At 38.2% G+C, this 6,000-nt stretch overlaps 1 protein-coding gene across 1 annotated transcript in view; it reads left to right on the top strand.

The window, feature by feature from the left end:
• Nucleotides 1-1,312: 1,312 nt before the first annotated feature.
• The window catches only part of ITPRID1 (ITPR interacting domain containing 1), an 82,710-nt gene continuing 78,022 nt past the window's right edge, over nt 1,313-6,000 (top strand). Inside the window, 2 exon segments of the mRNA XM_032642575.1 lie at nt 1,313-1,441; nt 1,575-1,620. The gene's annotated coding sequence lies outside the window, so the exon portion shown is untranslated.

The raw sequence follows: 6,000 nt of genomic DNA, 5'->3' as shown, positions 1-6,000 counted from the left end.
TCCATTTTCCAAGTGTAGTTCTGCACGTGATACTTCAGTTAAAGTATGCTTTGCCAGTTAGCCTTTGTCCAAGACAAAAGTTCTGCTCTTCCTAAGGCTGAGTGGGTTGTGGATGCCACAGGAGGAAAAGGTGGCTGTGGTGTTATCTCAGGCCTCGAGAGACTCCTGGGCTTCCGAGAGTAAGGGTCTTAGAACCTGGTGGTGAAGAGGTGAAAGAAGCCTAAAAGACAAGAGTTTCTCCCAGGATAGGTTTCAGGCCAGTTTACAGGGCCATTAGGATTCTACCCACTAATATTAGGAGCTCTGCCGAGGAACCTCACTAGCTGTCATAGAGGGAGAGGGAAGATTTGATGAGGCCCTTTCCACTCATTCCTCTTGAAGACAACCTCAGCACTCTCCTTTTATATATTGGGGTTCCTGTTTGTTCGAAGTTAAATATAAGTTGCAATGCACACGGTCTTTTCCATCATTTCAAACTCTGCTAATGACGCTTTTCAAAATGAAGGCTATTTGTTGGCATGCGTGACTCAGGATAGAATAATTTTTAGGGAGTGCTTTAGCATTATGTCTTTCACGAGAATGCACGCTGAATGTGACTGTGAAATTTAATTGTTTTAAATGAGGCCAATAATGTGCTTATTTACCTTTCTAAAATGAAATTGTCTGATCTTTCAACTAAAATACTTCATAGATACTGAAATTCCATGGAGGATAAGACTGACTGTTAGCCCTTACAGTTTGGTCCTCTTCTTCATGGGTTTGGGAGTATGTGTGTATATTTATGTTCTGTTTGCTCTGAACTTTCCAGTAGAAGTTCCTGTGAATTGAACCTCTCCACCTGGAATATCAAGTTCCACTGTCCTCATTTCCAGTGATGGTTTGCAATGCAAATCATCAGGTTGGTAACACACAGTACCATAACCATGGTAACCAAATGAAGAAAAGTTTGCTTTACTTCCTCAGTGAAGTGCTTTCCAGTCTTGCATTCAGACCTGATGGTACTGCCAACAGGTCAGAGGGCATTAAAGGGACAGCAAGAGGATTCATAGAAATAAAAACACAACTGGAACCGTTGTATCCATTCTCTACGCATTCCTCTGAGTCCAGGACTTCTTACTAATAACTTCTGCTATTTCTAACTAGTACTTTCTTGCTGCTTTCTTTCCTTAAAAGGGAGGGTAAAGGGAATCACTACATATCTTTATCCCCAACTTGACCACGGATCTTTGCAAGCAGGCTGTCCTGGCTTTCTATGACTAACTTTTAAATAGGCACAAATAAAAACCTAGATCACAGTTCTGTCACAAAGGCTTTTTAATGTTAGCAGCTGTGATGCTCAAGGAGACAGGAAAGCATCCAAGACCACTACAAACACTTTTTGAGAACAACTACAGCAAACTAACTACAAGGGCCACTTCTCTGCTGAGATTCCTTTCTTCTGGTAGAGTAACTTTTATCATTTGTTTGTTTGTTTGTTGTGGGGGAGGGGATATTAGTTCTCTGTTCTCATTTTCTCTCAGTTGGAATGAAAGGGCAGCTGTGGCATGTTCTGAAACTTTTTTTTTTACCTGCAGCTGTGTGACGGAGTGATTCCTAGGAAGAGAGACTATTAGCAATAAGGTAAGAAATCTAATCGTCATGGGTTCGGGCCTGGATGATTTCAGCATCCCTGTGACTGTCTGGGTGGCTGCCATTAACACAGAAAGGTCTAAAACACAGGGGATGGGAATGCTCTAGGCTCAAAATGGTTAGCTTATTTCTTCTATGTTGTGAATATTATTTCAAGCAATGTTTCTAAGATGCAGAAATTATATTTCCATCCTTTTGTATCTATTGTTTGTATCTTGGATCATTTGTGTCACTTTTCCCTTACTATCTGAAGGAAGTCTAATTCATTAAGATGAAGTAAAAGAGTTACACTCTTTGGCTTTTAACTAATCAGTTAATTCACTAAATATGAAAACTGAGCTTGATGTGCTCGGGCCATGTGGGCTTTCCGGTACAGGTGGAAACTGCTGTAGAAATGAAAACTTCTTTTGCAAGAGTAGAGAAAGCTGATTCAAGGATAGGCTTGCCAGATAAATACAAGACACCCAGTTACATTTGAATTTTAAATAGACAGCAAAATTTTTTGGTATGAATAGGTCCCAAATAATGTATGACCCATACTTATGCTAAACTATTTATTTTTTACCTGAAATTTAAATGTAACAGAACACCCTGTATTTTTTAGTTGACAAGCCAGGCAATTTGATTCAGGGATGAAAATTGAAGAATTGTAAGAAAAAAAAAAAGAAAGAGTATGCATTTTTCTCAATATAAACCTTTACGGGGCTTCCCTGGTGGCGCAGTGGTTGAGAATCTGCCTGCCAATGCAGGGTACATGGGTTCGAGCCCTGGTCTGGGAAGATCCCACATGCCGCAGAGCAACTGGGCCCGTGAGCCACAACTACTGAGCCTGTGCATCTGGAGCCTGTGCTCCGAAACAAGAGAGGCCGCGATAGTGAGAGGCCCGCGCGCCGCGAGGAAGAGTGGCCCCCGCTTGCCACAACTAGAGAAAGCCCTCGCACAGAAACAAAGACCCAACACAGCCATAAATTAATTAATTAATTAATTAAAATAAAAAACAACCTTTCATTATAAAGTTCCGTCAAAAGATCACCTAATTATCAGTCTTATTATAATATGTTAGGAAATGATTTAATAGTGGGACTCAAACCTTAAAAGGAGGAAGCAATGGTCAAAAATAATCATAATGAGTCAGCTATTCTCACGCTAATGAATTTCTATCTGAAAATCTAATATGGTAACTCATTCTCTTTTCAGTTTTCCTTTTCTTAAATAATAATAAGACATTACATTTACATTTTTTAGTCATTCATAGATTTTCTATTTTTGGATTGCCTGATCATTACACTGCTTCTACTTCCATGTATCTTTTTCTTTTTGATTTGTAATTGCATGTCATACACTAAGGATATGAAAACTTTTAATGTCACATATACTGCAAATATTTTTACATTTTTTAAAACATTTTGACATGTTTACTATTTTTGCCACAGTAAATTTAAAAATTTTATCTGGTTAAATCCATCATGATTTCCCTTCATTGCCTTTGGTGTCATTTCTCTGCAGGCTTTTACCACCTCAAGATTAGAAAAAATACTCACAATATTTTATTCTAGGACTATTTGTATTTCATTTTTACACATTAAATCATTAACACTATTGAAATTTATTTTGATGAATTGTTTAGGACTCTTTTTCTTTTGTTTTATTTTTTGTTTTTTAATTAATATTTAATTTAGAAATAATTGTAAATTCACATACTGTTGGTTGTAAGAAATAGCACAAAGTCTTTCTGCCTTAATGCAGGAATCTTTTTCACAATGCATATATAACTTATTTCTGCATATGCAGATTTTATCCGGGAAGAGTTTGTCTTCCCAACACAGTCAGTGGGTACGAAGCTGTAATATCATGACAGTTTCTTAAGATCATTTATAATGAATAAGATCTGTTCCCTTTGCTACATTCTCTGAGATTTTATGGTTATGATCACAGTGGGAAGGGAACAATGATGGCATCTCTGATACCAGAGGAGTAAAGAATGCTGCTAGAATTTGCCTCTGTAAGAGGTCTAGGAGGAAAGCGTGTTTAGGCACAAGAGTTGGCTTAAATCTTGATCTCTTCTCTTCACTATCAGCTATTTCTTTGTGAATACTTTCTCACTTATATAATTAAGATCTTTAACCATCGTGTTAGTTTCCTATTGAACTGAAATATGATGCAGTTTTTATTGTGTAACAGTATACTTTTAAACTTGAGATGTAAGCACCTAAAGATCTTAAAGCAAATGGCTGGACCAGTCATTTGCAAAGGCTATTAGGAAAGGTAGATGGAAGGAAAGTGTGATAGAGCCCAACTATATGGCTGATTCACTCTGTTGTACAACAAAAACTAACACAGTATTGTGAAGCAATTATACTCCAATAAAGATCTATTAAAAAATCTTTTTTAATAAATAAAAGATTTTTTTAAAAAGAGAGAGAAATAAACATCTGCATTGGTCAGCTTTCTCCTGAGAAATGAAACAGAACATAGATACATAGATATGTAGATAGATACAGACATAGATATATGCAGAGAAAGAAATATCTCTACCTACCTATCTATGTGTCTGTCTATCTATTTGTTGAGAGATTTATTATAAGGAATTGCCTCACACAATAACGGAACTTGAGAAGTTCCATGATATGTCATCTGCCAGCTGGAGACCCAGGAAAGCTGGTGGTCAGGTTCCCATCTGAGTCCACAACTTGAGAACCAGGAGCGTCAATAGTATAAATCCGACTGCCAAGCAGGAGGAGACTCATGTCCCAACTCAATCGATCAGACAGAGAAGAAGAACTTTCCCTTCACCTTTTTCTTCTATTCAGGCCCTCAGCAGATTGAATGATACTCATCCACAGTGGGGAGAACAATCTGCGTTACTCAATCTACTGAGTCAAATGCCAGCTGTTGGGCACCCTGTGGCCCAGTGAAGTGAACACATAAAATTAATCATCACACCATCATATAAGATGACACAAGATTTCAGTAAGTCAACACTGAAGAACATCTGTTTAATTGTTGCAAAGTCACCGGTTAATAGCCCTTTGGTAAAACTTATGCTATCATTGCTTACATGTATTTTGAACCCCTTGTCTAGAATGCTTGCCTACCCATTATCCCATCTTCAGGAGCCAGAACGAATACCTTCGCTTCCAAGAAGCCTTTTCTTATGCCCCTAAGAGAACTTTTTCCTCTTTTAATTTTTGAGAACAGTTGAATTGTACTTCTTTTAAAATGCGTATTCTGCTTCACAGTATGAGTTAATAAATGCTCTTTCTTATACTGTAAGCTCCTCAGAGTTTCTCTGTACACAGTAGACAGTAAAATACTGAACTGAATTGAATTAGTAGATATCATTATTGAATTTATTTAACTTATAGTTCATTTATACCATGTGCTTTTATGAGCAACTACAGGTGTACAGTACCTTGCCTAAAATGATGAAAACTACAGAGATGAGTAACTCACAATTCCCACAATTTTGAGCAAAGACAGAGTCCAGGGTCAGAAGTAATTATACATTCATTAAGCAGTTATTGCTAATCACCTATCATTATCCATGTCCTAGACTAAATGTCATGGATACAAAAATGAGGAAGTCATGGTCCTTGTCCCCAACAAGTCCATTTAGATGAGTGAGAAAGGCAGAAGTGTAAAAAAACTACTTAACTTGAGTGTGAAGAGTGCTACAATAAGGGGTCACACAGTTTGCTGTGAGTTCCAGAAGGAGGCTGGGGCAGGAGTGGAGAGTGATAAGGAGAAAAAGTTCTACAGAATAAGTTCTGTTTGAACTCAATGAGATGGTATCCAGTAAGGAGAAGGGGCAGCACTATAGAAGGATCTGTACCCAGTGGGATAAGAGAGGAGGGCACATTTGGGAACAAGTAGTTCTGTGTATCCAGAATATGATGTACATGAAGGAACCTAGGCTGCAATTATGTTGAAATGGGAGACCAGAAGTAGTGCATAGATGCCCCCACATCCTTTCATCCTCCCCCCCCAGCATGAAGCAAAGCAAATGTTTAGAAGACAAGAGTAGAAATGATGACAAAGGAGGGGATCATTGAGAAATAAAAATCTCTTTAAAGCTGGAAAGGGATTGGAACAGAGCTAGCAGTAGATGGATCATTCGATCCAACTTTACCAGCCTCAGAGTCATTTCAAGTTTCCAGGAAGCTGTATATAAGGTTCTTGAAATAATAATCTTTTGCTTATTTTCCCCAGCAAAAGAGGAAAACTCCAAGTCTAAGAGAACTGACTTTGGGTTCCAACTTGGACACAACTGCCTTGTCTTTAGATCCAGCTTGCTCCTAAATGGCAGGAGTGAGCACCCTTCACATATTTCCTGGTGGGAGGAAACCACCCACAGAACAAGTCATCACAGAC

The sequence above is a fragment of the Phocoena sinus genome, chromosome 9 (genome assembly GCF_008692025.1).
Source record: "Phocoena sinus isolate mPhoSin1 chromosome 9, mPhoSin1.pri, whole genome shotgun sequence".
In the NCBI taxonomy this organism is placed as follows: domain Eukaryota; kingdom Metazoa; phylum Chordata; class Mammalia; order Artiodactyla; family Phocoenidae; genus Phocoena; species Phocoena sinus.
Note: the sequence above shows the minus strand (reverse complement) of the source record. Positions and strands in the feature narration are given on the sequence as shown.